At 36.7% G+C, this 20,834-nt stretch overlaps 1 pseudogene; it reads right to left on the reverse strand.

Moving 5' to 3' along the window:
- Positions 1-232: 232 nt before the first annotated feature.
- Positions 233-1,362, reverse strand: LOC134378833 (dnaJ homolog subfamily A member 1-like; annotated as a pseudogene).
- Between the last annotated feature and the right edge of the window lie 19,472 nt (positions 1,363-20,834).

The following is a 20,834-nucleotide window of genomic DNA, read 5'->3' on the forward strand; positions in this document are numbered from 1 at the left end:
CAATTTTGCTGTTACAATTCTTCACCTACTACAGAGACTTTAGCCTGGGGAAAGTTTCCTGTCTTTTGCAAGCTTAACATATCTATAGGTAATTTTTAAAAGTTAGGCTAAACCTGAAACTACAGGGCTTTGGAGGCTAGGCCCTGTGAAATACATTTGCTTTATTAATGTTTGTGCTCTCTACAAACTAGTGCATATAAAATGCCAGCAGTGATTTTTATTCACTTCCTCATTAAGAGGTGTGACACTGAACACCGCCTGGGATGATGTCCAGCATCCTGATATGCTTCCACATTGTAATTACGCCATCTTTCCTGATTCAGATCAAAGTCTACCACTTCTACCTGATCCTTTTCATCAGCTTCTTCTACTTCCTTCTTCTTGGGTAGGAGTTTTTCCAGCAAAGAGAGTTTATTAGGAGAGAGAAAGCCATTCTCAGGAAAATTTACCTTAAAGTCTATGATTAGGTAACCATTTTCATATGGCCTACACGCTTTCATTTAGCACATACTTGATGTCTCCATGCTGAAAAACCTGATCTGGGGGATGAGAGATAATGACTGTGGTTTGGTTGTCAAGAGTAGATATTAACTTTTGGAAGCCATACAATGATTCAACCAATTGTATACATGAAAAGGTCTTCCCCTTGCCGAGTAAGAACAGCATGGACTTTCTGATAGAAAACAATGATAGCATTTCCTGCTCCAGTCCTGGTTCTTGGCCTCCTTCACCATGGAATATTACTGTCTGTTCAATTTTCATGCCTTCATCAACATGAACTTGTAGAATCTTCTTCCTCCTGTTGCAACTTTTGTACCTGTCTTTAGGACTGATCCATTCCCCATGGTCCTGGCACTCCATGCACACAGACTGAATTTGCTGAACCATTCCAGGTCTTATATGATGAATTCTTATTTGCATCCCAGTCCCTCAGTTATTGGGACAGCACTCTACTATTCCTTTCTTACCACCTAGGCCTTCACATTTGTCACAAATCACATTCTTTTGCAGAGCTAAAAGTTTTCTAAGGTTATTGGGAGCTGATGCACAATATTTTTACCTCTCCTTTCTCTCTGTATACTTCTTTCTCCTCTAAAAAATATATCAAAGATGTCCATGGGGGAGCCAAAGCCACCACCTGCTCTATCCTCTTTAATTGCCTCTTCTTCTCCTTTGTCATATAATTCCATTTTCTTTGCATCACAGAGCACTTCATAAACTTTAGAAAACTGTTTAAACTTTCCTTCATTTGGATTCTTATCAGGGTGGTACTTCAAGGAGTTTCCTATAAGCCTTTTTCAACTCTTCCTGGGTAGCACTGGGTATGACCCCCAAAATACAGTAAGTGGTTTCTTTCACCATTTTTCTATAGCTGGTGGGCAGGCAGAGGCTGGTGTATGTGAGAAGGAAGGAGCATATCACTGGGTGCAGCCTGGGCAGCCACTACTCTTCCACTTCTCATCAAATGTTCTGGAAAGTTTCCTCACAAGAGTTTTGAAAGAGGATTTTCTCAGGCTGGAAGCCAAAGAGATGTGGCAGAAGGAAAAGTCAGAGAGATTCAAGGAATGAGAAGGATTCAACAGCCCTTGCTGGTTTGAAGATGGAGGGGGACAGTGTGACAAGGAATGCAGGTGGCTTAAGGAGCTGAGAGAGGCTTCTGCTGATGACCAGTAAGCAAATGAGACTCCTGCCCTACAATCCAAGGAACTGAATTTGGCTAACAATCTGAATGAGCTTAGAAGCAGATTCATCTCCAGAGCCTTCAGAAGAGTGAAGCCCTAAAGACACTTTGATTTTGGCCTCAGGAGACTCTAAGCAGAGGACTCAGCTGAATCACACTATGCTGGGGCTTCTGGCCTAAAGAAATGTGAGATAATAAATGGGTGTTTTAAGCCACTAAATTTATGGTAATTTTTATAGCAGCAATAGAAAACTCATATACCAAATCTTGAAATCTGGCGTGTGTTTACACTTACAGCACATCTCAATTTGAACTAGCCACATTTCAATTATTCAATAGCCACATGTGGCTTGTGGCTACAGTAAAGGAAGACACAAGTGTAGAACAAGAAGAGCCAAGATGTTTAGGAAGTGCTAGGTCTGTAAGCTAAATATAATGTCACCATATGAAGAGAGAAGAGGAGCAAGGACGGGAGGAACTTGGATAGTTCTGCCCTGATTCCCCATCCTGCCCCGCATGAATGGGGTAGTTTTGCTTATACAGACAACAGGCTAAATATTATAAGCTAGATTTTCTAAATTCATTAGACTCTGATATTTTTGTTTTTATTACCTTCGGGCTACTAATAAAGTCTTTCTTGAATATTCCATCTTTGTCTGTGTTAAGTTTCAGAGCAATCAAGAGAAGAGTTGTTGCTCTCCGTTGAATTTGTGCTTGAGTTGGGGCATCATTTAGTTCCAGGCTATGGGGTGGGAGAACGTAGGCAAGGATAATCAAAGAATGTCTACAAGAGAGGAATTATGTGGATTGACTTAGTATTACTAGGAAGGCTGTTACTCCCCACCAGAGAATTTGCCTTTCAATATCAACTTTCTGAGATCTATGTTTTATTTTTATTAAGAAGGGAAGCATGTTTTACGATTCTGATTACATTCCATGGTTAGCCTTCTGAAACCATCTTTTACCATTTTCCCTAATAGATGGGAATGTATAAGCTTGCATTACAAAATCTAGAGCAAGAACTAACCACTGTAACCTGGGACCAAATTAAGAAGTTTTTGCTAAACAACTATAAAACTGAACTGGGTTTAAAGAGAAAAAAATGGAACCAAGAGGAGGAGGGAGCAGTGGCAGGGCTTTCCAGGTTTTGAGGAGCACTGGAGGCAACAATGTAAAACAGAAAAGTGAACAGTGAGTGGACTGGTTGATGAAAAGTTTCTCTTGACTTTAGCAAAAAGCTTTAATAAGAAAAGCTGTAGTTCTATTGCTTATAACAGAATACCTGAAGCTAGGTAATTTATAAAGAAACAGAATTTATTTTTTACAGTTTCAGAGACTGAGAAGTCCAAGGTCAAGGGGCACATCTAGTGGGCCTTCTTCCTGGTGAGGATTCTCTACAGAGCCCTGAGGTGACTCAGGGTATCACACTGCAAGAGGGCAAGAGCATGCTCACGTTCTAGCTCAGGTCTCTCTTCCTCTTCTTGTAAAGCCACCGGTCTCACTTCCATGATAACCCATTAATCCATGAACCCACTAATCCATGAAAGGATTAATGGATTAATACTTTCATGAGGGCAGACTCATGATCCAATCACCTCCAAAAGGCCCCACCTCTCAACAATGCCACATTGGGAATTAAACTTCAGCATGAGTTTTGGAGGGGACATTCAAATCATAGCAGTGTTACAGATGGAAATGTCAGTAAACTCTAGATATTCACTGTTCAATACGGTGGCCCCTAGCCACATGTGGCTATCAAAACATTAGAAATGTGGCTAGTCTGATGTGAGATGTGCTGTAAATGTAAAATACACACTGGATTTCAAAGGCAGTGCAAAAAATACTGTAACACATTTTATTAGTTACTTTATATTAATCGTTGAAATAATATTTTGGATAATTGGGTTAAATAAAATATATTTCTAAAATTATTTTTACCTTTTGAAAACCTTTTTTAATATGGCTACAGAAGATTTAAAATTATATGTTATTTACATTATATTTCTACTGAACATTGTTGCTCTAAACCAAGTGCTTCTCATGCTTTAAAGTATGTATGAATCCCCCGGGAATCTCATTAAAATGAAAATTCAGAAGCTTCCAGGTGAGCTGATGATACTGGTCCTTAGACCACACTTTGAATATCACAATGATGATTCACAAACTTGTCTGAAACATAGAACCACTTAGGAACTTTTAAAATCACAATGACCAGATTGCTAAACCCCAAACCAATTACATAAGAATTTCTGAAGTTGGGACCTGAGTATCAGTATTTGTTATACATCTCAAGGTGAGCTTAACATCTAGAATACTTGAGAACCACTGCTTTAGAAGCTCTTGAATAGAGGTGAACTAATTTAAATTTTTTTTTATAGAAAACGAAGAAGTTTATATATCAGGAGCAATTAATTTGTCACTAGTGAATATTCATTTATTCATTAAGTGAGTTATTATTCTATGTAAGTCATGGTGATTTATATCCTTTGCCTTCTAGAAGCTTAGAAATTATTTGCAGAGATAAAATAACTACTTAAGTAACTGCAAAACAACATGGGATAGGTTTAGCATGAGAGGTGTGGATATTAAGGATTATAGGACTCCAGAAAAGAAAGAAATAATTTTGGATGAGATAATTACCAAACTTCCTGGAAGAGCTGATGTATGAGAAAGACCCAATGCAGTCATTCTCTAACTTTAGGTTGCATCAGAATCATCTGGAGTGACCAGGCCAAGGCCACTGTTATCACAGAACACTGCTAATATCACCCCTGACATTATGAATGAATTGTAACCATTCCTACATCTCTTTTCTAACAACTCAAGATTCAGAGTGCCAGTGGGAGGCTGATTGGCTGAGCCCAGGCTACATGCTCAACCTCAGTCTGCCCAGGAGCCATTGGCAGTGGACAACTTTTCACCAAGACTGCACACAAAAGAAGTTTTTCCTAAAGTAGCAAGGAAATTGCAATGCTGCTCAGCCTGCCCCCAAGCCCTTCCCTCTGCCCTCACCAAAATACCAAAAATAAAACAAAACAAAAACCAACCAACCAAACAAAATGTCTACCACAGGTAGTACTGTTCCAAGAACAGGCATGCATGATTTTAGACAAGAAGGCAGATTCAATTTTACATTGTTAAGTTTGAGATTATGATGTTTAACTCAAGTAGAGATGCCCATTTATTAGTTTGAGGAATGAGGTAAATGCTAGAGGAAGTTGCTTAGGTGTCATCTACTTAGAGGTAAAAATGGAGGACAAATGTGAGCATCAGGAGGCAGAATGCAGAGGAGGAGCCATGGACAGAGAATCTTTTAATATCCTTATACTTCTGGGACTAAAGGAGTAGTGCAAAGTGTGTTGCATTTGGTATTAACAGGTATTAACACTAAACCAGTTCAAATTAGAAGAGTTAAATAGGAATTTCTATTGTGGTAGTTCTCAAAGCTTTTAATGTACTAATTTGCATTATAAAGCTCTAATAATGCTGTATTTCCAAATATTTTTTAACTATGGAACTCTCTTAAAGAACAAGTGATATATTGAAGACATTTTGGAAAACAATGGGCTAGAATTTTCTGGAACCAGGAAAAAAGGAAACATATTTAGAGAAATAATCAGGGGTAGAAACAATCGTCCCAGAATCCAGACTATTCAGACAATTCAGACTCCTCTTACTTCACTGTAATAGAAAATGAGTTTAGTAAGTAGTATGAGATTAATCATATGGAATTCTCTCTCACTCCCATGTGCCCCAAATGTACAGTACTTGGCACATGGAATCACACCATGATTATTTAAGTGAAGAAGTAAAAGAAGAGTGAGAAAAGCACTTTAATTTATCAATACAGAGTTACAAGTAACCTCTAAGAGCACAGCTTCAGAATAATGGTGGGACAGGTTGGAAGAGACACCCACTTACTGAGGATTTCTTAAATGATTCCTCAAGGATCTCTGGCAGAGTCAATTGTTTACCCTGTCATCTGTTTCTGCCTCTTTTCTTTGTAATGTAGCAAGGGCAACCATATAATTTATCATCCAAACTAGGACACTTGAGGGAGAGAAAGGTGGAGCTATGAATAATTACAGCAGGAGAACACATACAGAACAATCTTTCAGGCAAACTGGGACAAATGGTCATCCTAAAAATAACTCCTAATTTTTAGCTGTACAATTGAATGTGAGGAATAAAGACCACAGTGTCCACCCTCTCTTGTGTTTGCAGGGGTTAGTGTAACTAAAATGGTACCAGGTCACAGTGGTTAGTTTCTCCTCCAAATTTTACAGGGGTGGCTCATATTGTGACCAAATATGGGTTTTGCCTATCAGAGAAGATGGTAGAAAATGTTTGTAGAAGGATGCACAGAGAATATATTCATAATGGGTTCCTTTCTCCTTCTTGCTGGCTAGAACATGGTTATTCCAATTAGAGTTTTAGCATGCATCTTGGATCATGAGGTAGTATGCTTAAGATAGTGGAAGAGAAAAAAAAAAACCTGAGTCTCTGATCATTGAATGGCCCTGTCAGTCCCATTTACCTTTGGTCTATTGTGTGAGGAATCTATTGTGCGAGTAATTATCCTGGGTTATTTTGCAGTTTTCTGTTACTTTTTGTTAAACCTAATCTGAGTAGATAAGACTTTATACCAGTACTGTCCAAAAAAATAATGTGAGCCACAACTGAACCCTATATATGTAATTTAAAAATTTTTAGTAGCCATTTTATTTTTTTATTTTTTTTTATTTTTATTTTTTTTAAATTTTATTTTGTCAATATACATTGTAGCTGATTATTGCTCCCCATCACCAAAACCTCCCTCTTAAAAAGTAAAACAAAACAGGTGAAATCAATTTTAATAATATATTTTATTTAAACCAATGTAGATAAAATATCTTTTCAACATGTAATCAATATGAGAAACATTAGTGTGATAGTTTAGATGCCTTTGTTTCATGTTAAATTTTCAAATTCCCACGTGTATTTTGCACTTACAGCACACTCAATTCAGACTAATCATATTTTAAGTGCTCAATAGCCACATATAGTTAGTGGCTACCATATTGGACAGTAAAATTTTATACCATGAATACCTCCTCTCACCTATTTTCTGTCTCTCTCTTTCCTTTTGCTTCTCTTCAATAGGCAAGTATAGATGAACTCTGTGTCATACAACAACAATAACAAAGTAACAATAATAAAATTTTCTCTCATTCTTACTTTTTATAAGCTATTGTTTTTCTTTCCTTCACAACTCTATTTAATTGAATTTTCGATATCAGGTAATTCCTATCTTGGACTAATGACAGAACAGGGTCCTTCAGGATACCACTTGATAAAGTGGGTTTCTGGGTGATGCTAAATCATCAGCAATCATATTTTTTGGATGATCCTCTAGCAAATTGAACCCCTATATATTAGGAGTTATTCATATATCAAGACCCAAACCCACTACATTTTGCTATCAGTTGCCACAAAAAAATGGTTAAATATATATATATATATATATATATATATATATATTTGCAAATGATTTAAGACAATCATTTCTGGTAGAATTGAGGTTAGCCCTTTAGTGATGCCAATCACCCTTTCTTTGAGATATAAAGTGAAACGTTGGAGAAGAAAGAGAATTGTTAGATTTGGTCATTTGGGTGTTAAGGCTAAGTTGTATACCTCCTGGGAGGGGTTATGAACACATGCATCTACTGTCTTATATAGGACCATGTAAAAGTGGCTTCCAGCAGGTGAGCTTCAAGAGTACAGCATAACCTCAGTTATCCAGAGTCTAGTGTTCAAGCACCAGGAATGGAGTCAGTTACAAAAGAAAAAAAAAAAAAAATGAGTATCTTGTAAAAAAGAAACGGTGAGCTTTGAGTATTTTGAACGTTGTTGAGAGGAGCCAAAGACATGAAGGTTATAACAGATGAGCTGTGATTGATTAATTCTCCAACAGGAGGGAAGAAATCTTCTGGCTTGATGGTGATGTACAAAAAGGTCAGTCTTTTCATGTAGAAGCCAAGAAACTCAGACAACATGACAGGGGTCCAGCGAGATAAAAATATGAGTAAGAAAGGCAGAGAGAAGGGGAAAGCAAGCAAAGGAGATTATGAATGGAGGAGAACTGGTAACAAAGACAGAAACAGTAGCAAAGAGGCCAAATATGTCATCAGCTCTTGTGGACAGCAGAGCAAATGATGCGAAGGTGAAGGCCTGAGTTACATCAATAGTCCAATGGATGTTAGGGTGCCATGTGTAATTAAATCTTCACATACTCAATATTTCTGGAAAAAAATGTCTCATGCCAATTGTAACCATTTGTTTGTTTGCTAACTTACATATGCAGGTGTCTCATCGGTAGCAGAGGTTTGGACTCTCTTTGGCCTGTGTGCTCTCAATGATTTACATAAAGCCAGTGGTTACTGTGGGTGATGCTGCCAAACCTGAGACCTAAACCACAGAGCATGGACCAAGAAAAATAAAGTAAGGGAGAAGAGAAAGAAAAAGACCTTTATAAACAGTTTAGTTATCTAGAAGTCATTTATCTAGCCTTCTTAACTATAAATACTCTAGCTAAAAACAAAGTAGTAAGCAAAAACACATTTAAAAGTTTGGATAGATGATACCAAGCCCATACAGTAATCTTCATACAATTTACTCGTTGAAAACTCCCCAGGCCCCTGAAGTGTGGCACCACTTGCCCTTCTCTTAACCACCCCAGACATCACTATTCCCCGTGGGCCCTCGTTCCTGCAGAGCCATGGATATTGGCTCAGAGGCCTCAGCTTGGCACTCCAGGCAGCTACTACTGATCTGTCGGGGTCAGCATGCAGCTTGAAACCCATTTGTCATCCTTTCCTTACCTTATTACTGAGAATGTTTTATTCTTACTTTTAAACAAGTCTAACAAGCACTGTTAGTATTTTCTAAGTCAATTGCAGACCAGAGCAACAAAATACCAGTTGGGGGAGGGTATGTGATAAATGATAGCCGAAGACATGACAGGTGACTTTGATGGAGGGGCAGAAAAATTGTAAAAGCCTCTGAACTTCATCTCAAACCCAAAAGCAGGTGGCCCACGTAATGCCAGTATGTAGTATGTGTTGTGGCAGGAGGAGAATAGACTTTGGAATGAACAGGTCCAGGTTCAAGTTATAGGTCTTCTGCTGGTAGCTTCATGCCCTTGGGCAGTATTTGAGTTATCCGAGCTTTAGTTTTCTCATTTCTAAAATGGGGATAGTAATATTACCTTCCTTATCCTGTTGTGAAGATTAAAGATATGTGAAGCAACGGGGCTTGCAGTAAACACCCTTTTCCTTCCTCCCCACCACCAAAATGAAAAGGTTCTTAGGTTATCACTAAATTTTATAGTTTCAGGCAGTGCTTATTAAACTCATACTACAGTATGGACACCATGCTAGGCACTGGGGTATACAGTTACATGAAAAACAGTCCATACCATCAAGGAAGAAAGATTGTAAAACATAAACTGTATGGTAGGTGCAATAGTACAATTAGGTGCAAGTAATTGGTGTAGTAATAATGGCAGCACAGGGTGGCTCTCAGTAATTTGGGGGGGAGGGCATCATGTGTTTATAGTGATGATAATCCTGAATCATGAGGAAACATAAATTGTGTTTAATAAACCGTGTTTAAAGAGGCAAGATATGGGTAATTCTTGCTTTGAAAATATTCTATTTAAAATTGTGAACGCTAAGAAAATAAACTTCTATGGTTTAGTTGGGTGGAAAAATCCATTAAGTTCTAGTAGAACACCTTATTCATTGATAAGTCAAATAAATAAGGCATTGCTAAAGTGACAGATGAGAAAGGCAGAAAGAGGGAGTAAAGACATGGAGAAAGGACAGAAAGGAGCAGAAATAGCACGGTGCTACCAGAACTGCTTCCTGAGAATCAGTCTTTCGTCACTGTGTCCTCCCTGCTGTTTCATTTAATCTCCACACTCACGCTGTCCAGTTGGCAAAAAGTCTCTGTATGACTGATGAAGCTGAAAACACAAGAGGCTATTACTCGTCCAAAGTCACACATTTAATAAGTCACTTGAGGCACAAAAAATATAAAGTAAAGGAGATACCCTCATACAAATGTTTAGTTCTAAAGAATTTCATTTAAAGACATAACATTTTAAAACCAGGAAACAAATACCCAATAATATGGAAACAGGTGATTTGGAAACAAAATATTTTACGTATGAAATAATTGCTAAGCATGATTGCTTCACCACTTCTTTTCTTTTTCTTTCTTTCCTTCCCTCCTTCCTCCACCAAATAGATGAGAGTAAGAGAGAAATACAAGAAAAAAAAAGGAGATAGAGAAAAAGAAACAAAATAGAAGGCAAAGGAAAGAGAGAAGACGTAAGAAAATAGGAAATAAATGTGTAGGGAAATTTTAGTCATGAACATATAATATGTTTATGGTATATTTCAGATCTGGAAATAAAAACATACTATTACACTGCATGTGAAAAGACTTGCTTTAAAATTTTTCCTGAATATCATTGAGGTCTGGAAAGGAGTAAATGTGTTAAAGTATTTAGATGTTGTCTTTGCCACCTGTAAATGAGAAGGTAGTTTGGACAGAATCTAAAGCCTTCCCTGTGGTCCCAGAGCTGATGTCTCTGGCCGTAGCCCCGTGGTCTGCTGCTCTGTGTTCCTCAAGGGCAAGTGACTTCTCCACCAAGTTACTGTCAATACCACCCAGAGCCCAATACTGCCGTAGGGATGTGAAAAAAGAGCACATGTTGACTGTATTTCCTGGGCGCTTCTCAAGAAACAGTGCTCATGTGTATCAGCTGGTGATGAAGAGGGTGGTGAGATGCCAACCCAGCCTCAGCCTGAACTGCAACCCCCGCAAGCTCTCAGCCGCTCAGAACAGCCAGTTTCTCCTCTGTGTGAACATGATCACAGGACACATCTCACAGGCTACGTGAGTGTTCATGTCAGGTACTTCGTATAGGGACTGGCTCAAAGAAAGTTCTCACTAAATATTAGCTTTTAAAACACACTGTTTTCCTTCCTCTCAAAGATTAACACTATTTGTCCCATGTCAACTTTTAGTGCGTTCTCTGCCCTAAAATTATTTTTTTTAAAAAAATGAAAAATAGTCCTCTTTCAAAACCAGCTATTCATTATTTTTTACTGTTCAACACAGAAATTTCCCTCCTAAAAATACACGACAAAAGTCTGGTGGTGTTTGAAACACTTGGATTTAAAGTTTTATGACTTGTATTTAAAGTTTTATGACTATCAGCATTTGCAGGCTTCTCCCATCAACTTGGGAGGCTTTGCCACATGAATCAAGGGCTATAAATTTGTGTCATTTACATTTTTATTTCTCTAAACAGTCTCCACAAAATTAAAAAGAACATAATTTCAGGTTGGTGTTTATTATTATTTTTATATGCAGTCCCAGAAATGTGAACACTTTGAAACCTCATTCATTTGGAATAATGAAGGTAAAGTAGTGAGAATTCTGCTCAAGAAAATATTTGAGAAGAAATGGAGTTTTAGTAATGTCAGGAAAGTTAATGTTTAAGTTAATAAATAAATGGATTTTAACAAGTAACAAAGCTAAGTTCATAAAAACTACATTTACAAAAGACCCTGATTGTTTTATGCTACATCACAAGAATAAGTTACTTTGGAAACATAATAAATTTAATTACTAGAACAAAAAGTAAATGACTCTTTAAAAACAAAAACAAAACAGACAAAAAAACAAGCCAGGATTTACTGGATTTACCTAGCTTGCAGATAAGACTAAAGAATTCTTTGAAGAAAAAGTAACATTTCTTAATTACATACAGTTTAGTTGGTTAACTTTACATGAGATTAGTGAAGTGTGGCTTAAGAGGGTTTTATTGCATAATGCAAGTTAAAGCAATATCCTCATAAAATAAACAATCCAATTATCTTTTCTTATATCATAGCTTTGAAACACCTAGGGCTTTGGGCTCATTTATCTTTAGTTGTGTATGGACAGAATTCTATCAAGGGAATGCTGGAGTGTGGAGTGGTTAACTCTTTCCAAGGAAGCAACACTTGAACAGAGCCTTCAAAGCTGGAGGTCACAGCAATGTTTCACTCAGGAGGTCCTGGTTTCTAGCATGTTTTAAGTACCTGGGCTCTGGAGTCAGACTACCTAAATTCAAGTCCTACTTCCCCCTTGCAAGCTCTATGACAGTGGGAAGTTACTTCAGGTCCCTCTTCTGTGAAATGGGGATGATCATAGAATTTGTATCCCAGTGTTACTGAAAGATTACCATTTAAAACAGTGTCTGGCACACAGCGAGCTCTCAATAACTTCTGCTGTTACTATTGCTGATCTGGTATTAAAGGAAGTTTGTACACTTTTAACTTCATGGAAACCAGTCTATCAAGCCCTAACTTAGATTATTAATTCGCTGTACTCATACCTTGCCATATCATTTAATAGTTGTGTGTATTATAATGCTACTAAAATGTTTTACCTAGCAGGTGCCTTTTTGCAAATTGTTCTTTATATGAATGCATTGTAAAATGCTTTTAAAAAATCTCTTAGAAAAAAACATCTACTGAAGTCCAGTTACTGTGTTGTTAGTATTTGGATGACTGTCAAGAACCTATTTAGATTAATAACTTCTTTTGTTATTATCGTTGTTATTAAAGTTTTATGGCAGTCGAAATATCACCAGGAGAGCTCTTGAATTTGCCCTCTCCTAACCTGCTCTTTGCCAGAAACCCGAAGCCTTGGTTTCTCTGGGTTTCCTTTCTTTCTCTCACATTCTGCATCCACTATATCCGAAGAACTGTAGACACTGCCTCTAAAACATATCTTGACTCCATCTGTTTATTTCTCCATGATTATCACTGTCTTCCAAACTGCCTCTATCTGTCCTCTTGCCTGGGCTACTGCAATAGCCTCCTAAATGGTGTTCCTGTTTTCACTTCTGTCCTCACAGAATGCACTGTCCACTCACAGACCAGACTGATCCTGCCGAAATATACATCTAACCATGAAACTACTCTTATTTGAAACCTTCCAGTGGCTTTTTATTACCCTTAGAATAAAATCCAAACCCCTGACTCTGGCATACAATGCTCTCTATGCTCTGAACACTCCCTACCTCTTTGACCTTGAGTCTTGTCCTCCGCCACCACCCACTGTGCCTCAGCCACACTCCCCTTCTTCCTAGAGCATGCCAAGCTTAGGACCTTTGTGCCAGCTGTCCCCTATGTCTTCCTGTGGCTGCCTCTTTATTGCTCTTCAGATTTTAGGCTAAATGTCCCTTCTTTGGAGATAACTTTCCTCTCCCACCTAATCTAAAGCATCTGCCTAGTCACTCTATCATATTGCCTTTTTCGTGTCTTGCATGATATTTTTTCATAATCTTATTTTTTCTGGTTCATTCATTTGCTGCTAATTTGCCTATTTGTGTATTATCAGTCTTATTCCCACTAGAATATAAATTCCAACAGAATAGTAACACTATTACATCCCTGCATGGAATAATTTTTGTTAAAACAGTGTTTGGCAAACAGTAAGCATTCAACAAACATTATGTTGAATCAATGAATGGAATTTTCATCTTTCCCAAGGGAGGAAAATCCCTGTGTCCTGACTGGAATCATCTCTAAATCCCCTCAATTCTTAATTTCCACCCAGGGTAATTCCACACAAGAGCCCACAAGACTATAATGACTTGTATCTGTCCCCAGGAAAGCGTAAGTTGACTATTTCTTTCAGGACTGTGTTGCATAACCGTTATTTCTGTACTACCATTCATTTTGCCTACCTTCTCTCAATTTTCTTTTTCTTGCCTTATATTAATATCTTTGAAAAAATTATCTTATTCAATTTATATAACAAGCAGGGTAAGTATTATTACATCCTTGTTTTCTAAGGGAGAAAATTGAGGCTCAGAGAGCCACACCACTTGTAAGTGAAAGAGATTTGAACTCAGGTCTGTCTAATACTAAAGACCATGAATTTTCTCTTGCTAGAGATTGTGTCCCATCAGTTATCATGATCTCAAATTTCCCACAATAGTCATTAATGAGTTAACCAAATGCCAAACTGGGTTACCCTATCTAATCATTTGGGGACTCCTGAGTTGTCTTAGATTGCAGAATAAAAATCTGGAGTACGACTCAAGAATCTGCATTTTTTAAGAAGCTCTCCAGATTAAAGGCAGTTGGTTTTAGATACTATTGACTTAGATAAGACAAAACAGGTAGGGGAATGTTAAATTATACATGATATCTCCAGGAAGGCCTCTAAAATGTCAGCTGAGATTAGTTTATCTGATTAGGTAAGTGACCCAGTGTACCTCAGGGCTGAGATATAGAAAGATCAGATTGGAGACCCTCAAGTTCCTGGTCTAGGAAGAGGGACGCATGTGCTTTTTACTAAGGGAAGAGCCACAAAGCACGAGATGGGTGGGTCTGAGCCTTGGTGTGGAGGGCATCCCAATGGAAGTACTGAGTGCCAAAGAGCGTTCTTGCAAAGTTTTGAGGTTCTTCCGTAAAACCCCAACTAGATAGTTGAGCTTCGTCTACTGTCTCTTGAAGCTTCTTAAAGTCTTTGCATAAGTCATTCAACATGTTTTTGAATCATTAAAAAATCTACTCAAAATAAAGTGGGTGTTTGTATTATTTATTTATTTATTTATTTTTAGCTCCCACAAATAAGTAAGACCATGTGGTATTTCTCTTTCTGTGCCTGACTTGTTCCATTTAATATAATTTTCTCTAAGTCCATCCACGTTGTTGTGAATGGTAGTATTTCATCCTTTTTTATAGCAGAGTAGTATTCCATTGTGTAGATATACCACAGTTTCCTTAATAGGGTTAGGGGGAGGAAGAAGACACAACAATCACAACAATTTCTTGAACTTGTTAAGACAAGTGAACAGATATGATGTAGTCGGGGGGAGGGAAGGGGGAAAGCGGAATGGGTAAAGGGACAAGAAAATCAACTACAATGTATATTGAGAAGTTAAAATAAAATCAGAAAAAAAGAAAGAAAAGATTACAATTGCAAACAGTTCAAAAAAAAAAACAAACAAAAAAACCCCAAAATAAAGTGAGTGAAAAGGGTGTTTTATAGAGATTTAAGATAATCTAGGCTATTACAAATGGCTTTATAAGCATCTCCATACTATTCCCCAAATACTGAGAAGTCTGTTTTATAATATAATCATGATATAATGAAAGGAAACAACACATTTAGAGTACTTTTCCTAATGGGTACAAAACTGTACTATCTACCGTAAGTGAATCATTGTGCAGAATATGCATGTATTGAAACAACACACTGTACTCTACAAATATGTACAAATACCTATGAAAATTAAAATAAATAAAATTAAATTTAAAAAACAGAGTACTTTTCCTGTTGGAGAACATAAAATTTTGTCAAATCCACATACTCTAATAATAAAATGCTGGCTCTGCCACACTTCTTGTTAGTATCTAATAGAAGAGATAAATGGCCTCCTGAGGCCTGCAGACCATGGAAAGTCACATCTGGTAGTTTGCACCTGGCTGACCTACTCATGGAAAAGGTCAATCTAGTGCAAAAGGGCATTTTTTTTTTTTTTTAAATCAGCTCTGCTGGAGGGAATTTAGCAGTTGTCAGGGGAGGTTTTCATCTTTTAACATCATTCCACTTGCTGAGCTGTTCCTTTAACCATGGCAGGGAGGGCCATGACTCTGTTTGGTAACACTATTGTGGGCTACCTCATCTCCTTCTTTCAGTAGTGCAAAATTAGAAATTCAACTATTCCCATATTTTCTGTATTGATGCATGACCCAAATACAGACTCGGATCATTTTATTGTTCTGCAACTTGAAATAGTGTTTTAAAACTGGATTTCATTGTCCTTACAAATATTCTAATATTGCCTTTTATTTTTCACATTTGTTCTATTTGGTAAATTGAGCTTTCTTCAACAATTGATCATGGTTTATCATGAAAAAAATTGTTTTTTTGCTGTTTCCAAATCTGAATGAAGAGATAGTTTCAGGAAACGCATTTGGAGGAGAGAAAAGTTGGGGCCAGGCTACAAAGGATACCATTTTGAGCTAGTACTGTGAGGCATAGTCTTTATAAAGTTTAGACGTTTCAATGTGCTTGAATCCTGGGTGAATTACTTGTTGAACTAGGAAGGCTGTCCCTTAGATAAGCCCAAAATATCTCCACTCAGATTCGGTTTCTATTCTCTACTGTCCAATAAATAGCTATGGATGCTGAATCTAGAGTTTAATATCACAGCTCTTCTCTCCAAATCATCAGTTTAAGATGTTAATAACATAGGAACGACCATGTTTAATCATTAAAAAAAAAAATCCTTTCTAAAAAACTCACTTCTCTGTCTTATAACTTTCCTATTTCTCTATCCAATTTTAAGTGGTCTAAAAATAAAGGCAGTATCTACCTAGATAATGCAAAGATTTGCCCTCTGGTGTTTATGAACCCCAAATCCTCTATCACTGATGACCTGAATTTCTAGCTTATCTGATAAATGCTGAGCTTTCACATCACCTCACCCTGAGGAGACAAGTTCATACTGAAATATGAAAAGCAAAATATTCAGTATGCCCAGAATAATCTACCCCTTCAAAAGAGAAAAGTCGGGAATCTTTGAGACTATTATATATAATTATTTTATGTTTAGCTAAGGTGCTTTTTAAAAGGTATTAAATATATACTTAGATTTTTTTAAAAAAAAGGTTTTATGTACAGTTCAAATGTTTGGTTTAACATGTTTAAGTTTCAGTGATTCATGTCAAAACGAAATTACACATTAGCCAAATACCAAACAAGCTTGACATGGAGATGAGTCAGATCTGGGCCATTCTGGCTCCAAACTGCAAAGTGCTGTTAAGTATTCCCACATTATGCATGCCATTTCCCTACAGAGCACCCCCTCTCAGCATTCAGACCATGAGCTTAAGGGGAGTTGTACAAGAAATATGGAGAATACTGTTAATTTATCATGGCTGAATTGGCATAATGAATGTGACAAAAAGCCTTTTTCATCCACACAACAATCACCATTACATTATCAATGGTTTTAGCTTGAGTGTCAAGAACAGCAAGTTTAATTACACAAAAGCTGGTGGAGGCATGTGGTGTGAATTTAATGCAGGAGGAATAGGAGAGAGGCTGCTGGACATCGACTTTGACCCTGCAAAGGGAGATAGACCCTATGTAAATATACCCATGGAATGAGCTATTTGAGATTACAGAAGTCACACAGAAATTTACTTCTTCCGTTCAGTGTTACATTTACCTAAAAAATTTGATGGATAAAAAGCAAACAAACAAACAAACAAAAATCCTATTAGATATTATTTCTTGATTTCTCTCTGTTTCAAGAGTTAACCACATCTCTGAAATTCTAACTATATGAGAAATTTTAATTTTGCAAGATGCCTTCCTTTAACCTAGTTTCAACAAGTGCTGAAGGTTTGGTCATAGTATTTAATAGAATATCATCAGTTAAAAGAGAAGAGCCCATTATAGCATTGTCGGTTGGGTAGTAAAATCCTTATGTATAAAATGAACTTGATAAAGTGTGGCCCCAAAATGTAATTATTATCACTAGACAACAATTTAGAGTTACTTGATATATGTCAATAAATCTAAACGGAGGTGGATCACAAGCACATAAAAGATTTTCCTCCATAGCCCACACTTAATATATTTTCCTTATCTTTCTTGATTGATTATGACATAATTTCCTGTATAGTTTCATCTTAGGAAATAAAAAAAAAAATATTGAAAATATAAAGTGAGCCATCTTGCCAAGAGTTTTGATATTAAGAAAACGCAATTCATTGTATCTAAATATTAATGGCATGCTTTATCTTAACAACATGTTGACTTTTTCTTACATACCTGTGAAATGAAATTTTTAATAAGAATAATTACAATAATGTTTAAAAGTATGTTCACCAATGCCTTATCTCAAACTTTTTTAAGGATACAAGAATTTGAAGAATATCTGATGTAATTATTATTCAGATCTAAATAATGAAAAATACAATTAGCTATCATAAAAGTTGCCTTAACAACCAACTGGATGAATGTGTAAAATTGTACATTACAGAATCATTCCAAGAAATCACAAATACTGATATCCTGCTGTTCATTTGGACTTTACAATTGCCGAGTAGTGTTTTTTAATTGAAATCCATGTAAACTCACACCTATCCCAGAGGTTAATATCATTCTTTGTAGTGTGATAGAGTTTGGATGGATTGTCCCCGCAAAGCTCATGTCAAAATCTGATCCCCAACTTGGTAATGTTGGGAGCGGTTTGGGTCAGGGGGGCAGATCGCTCATCAAAGGATTAATACTCGCCCTGGTGGGGGGTCATGAGTGAGTACTCCCTCTAATAGGTCCAGCAAGAGCTGTTTTTTTTAAAAGGAGGCTGGAACCTCCCCTACCTGGCACCTCCCCCCCCCCTCTCTCTTGCTTCCTCTCGCCATGTGATCTGCTTGTACCCATGAGTACAAGTATCCTGAGGCCCACACCAGATGCAGCTGTCCCAGAATCATGAGCCAAATAAGCCTCTTTTCTTTATAAATTACCTAGTTTCAGGTATTCTGTTATAGCAGCACAAAAACGAACTAATACATAGTGTTTTTTTGGTTTTTTTTGTGTGTGTGGAAAACAGCATAGAATATTTTCTCTTCTACAGCTCTATTGTGATAACTTTTATAAAGATTAAGAGCAAAATTATATTCTTACTATCTGTTTATTGAAATGCAAATGCCATCCATCTTCAGTTTCTAGATAAATAATATAAATCATTCTTCAGGTATTGAAGTTAACTATTAATTAAACACTGATTGAACATTTGCTATGCAAGACATTTCTATACAGGCATGGTGTAGAAGCTGAGACTATAAAAAGTCATGCATAGTGCTAGGGATTTTTTTAAAAGATATTTTATTTTATTGTTACTAATTTAAGGTTTTGACACTTCCTACAAACTTCTTTTAAATCTTATAAATTAATTCACTTTTAAATTAAAGATTTAGACAAGTATACATGTTTGCTTGAGATCATACAATAAGAACATCTTAATATATGTGTCCAAACAATGCAGCAGTTTGATAATCTATAAATCATTTTTTTCACTATTGCAAAGCGTATTATTTACCAATAAAATGCAAACATCTCACGTACATACATTCCTTCATATCTGTGAGTTCTAGCAAATCGCAAATTACCAAAATTTAAAGTTATTATGTTTATCTCAAAATTAAAAAAACCCAAGTTTTATAACATAAATGAGTATTTTCTAGTGTGTGTCATTTCAAAAGACATTAATTTTAAATAAATTAGCTAATAAACCAGCAGGAAAAAAGGTGGCCATTTTCAATTGATAAAATTAAATTATCTAAGACAGGTAGGTCATAACATTCTATTTGTAAAAATTTAAGTCACTTTTTACAAAAGTAAGAAATGCATTTTCTAGTTAATCATTAGTTCAAAAAACAATTCCAAGGAGACAAAACTCATAAATATCAAAAGAGTTATTTCTATAATTTTTTCTCATTGTTTATTGGTATTACTACATAAAAGTGGTCTTTCTTGTGTATTCATTGTAGTGATTATCATTTTTTGGATTCCACATGTAGGACTCCCTTGAGGATTTCTTGCAGGTCTGGTCATGTGGTGGTGAACTCCCACAGTTTTTGTTTCTCTGGAAAATATACTATTTTTTCCTCATTTCTGAAAGATAGTCTTGCTGGATATAGTATTCTTGCCTGGCAGTTTTTTTTCTTTTAGTATTTTGAATATATCATCCCATTTTCTTCTGGCCTGCAGAGTTTCTGTTGAGAAGTCTGCTGTTTGATAGGGGCTCCCTTATAGGTGACATGATGCTTTTCTCTTGCTTCTTTTAAGATTCTCTCTTTGTCTTTGGGCTTTGCCAGTTTGACTATAATGTGTCTTGGAGAAGATCTTTTTGGGTTGGATCTATTTGGGGATCTTTGAGCCTTTTGGATCTGAATATCTGTGTCTCTCCCTATACCTGGGCAGTTTTCTGTTATTATTTTGTTTAATAGTTTTTCCATGCCTTTTCCTCTCTCCTCCCCTTCTGGATCACCATTATTCTGTTTGTGCACTTAAGGTTATCTGCTAGCTCTCTTAGATTTTCATTTTTCATTTTTAAATTTTTTTTTCCTTTTCTTTGTCCACCAGAGTTATTTTGAAAAGACCATCTTCAAGATCAGAAATTTTTTCTTCTTCTTATTCCAGGCTGCTGCTTAAATTATTGGTTGCATATTTCATTCAGTGAATCTTTCAGTTCCCTGAGTTCTACTACCTTCTTTTCTAAGATATTAACCTCTTTATAAATTTCTTCTTTCATATCCTGATTTTTTTTCCCATTTCATTATGTTTTCTGAGTCTTCTCATATCACTCTGAGTTTCCTTAACATTGTTGCTCAGAATTCTTTTTCAGTTATTTCAAGGGTTTCCTGCTGTATAGGGTCTGGTATTTGAGAATTACGATATTCTTTTGGTGGTATCATATTTTCTTGCATTTTCTTATTTCTAATATCTCTACATTGGGGTCTGGTCATCTGGTAGAGAAGTTGCTTCTTCTATTACTCTGGAATGGGCTTTGAGGAGAGAGATGTCCTTTTCTTTTTCTGGTCTCCACTGGTGACTCTCCTTATGTCAATGCAGTTGAGTGTCTGGTGACCCACCTGCACAGTGGCTGTGGCTACTGCTGTGGCATTGAGCTGCTTTTGTGGCAGCCATGGCTGTGGCCGTGGCTGTGGTGGGCAACCCATTCAGAAATAGTGTTTTTAGTGTGCTTCTTGCATGCTTCCAGGTAGAGGGGACTGCCCTCAACTCCTGCCTATGACCCTAGGTGTGCTCCTTGCCAGTGCTGGATTATTTTTGGTGCATGCAAAAAAACACTATGTCCTGTTGGAGTTCACAGCATTGTTGGAGTGACAAGAAAACGATTGGAAAAAATGGTCATATATAAGCAACTTGATAAATTGTTCGGGATTGACTATAAGGGTAGGTGAACGTAGAAGGTAGAAGTCACAGTGTACTGCAACATTTATGGAAGCAGTGGTGAGAGTAATGATGATAATGGTCCTAAGGGGAAAAGATTCTTCATCAC

Source organism: Cynocephalus volans, chromosome 5 (genome assembly GCF_027409185.1).
Source record: "Cynocephalus volans isolate mCynVol1 chromosome 5, mCynVol1.pri, whole genome shotgun sequence".
Classification (NCBI taxonomy): domain Eukaryota; kingdom Metazoa; phylum Chordata; class Mammalia; order Dermoptera; family Cynocephalidae; genus Cynocephalus; species Cynocephalus volans.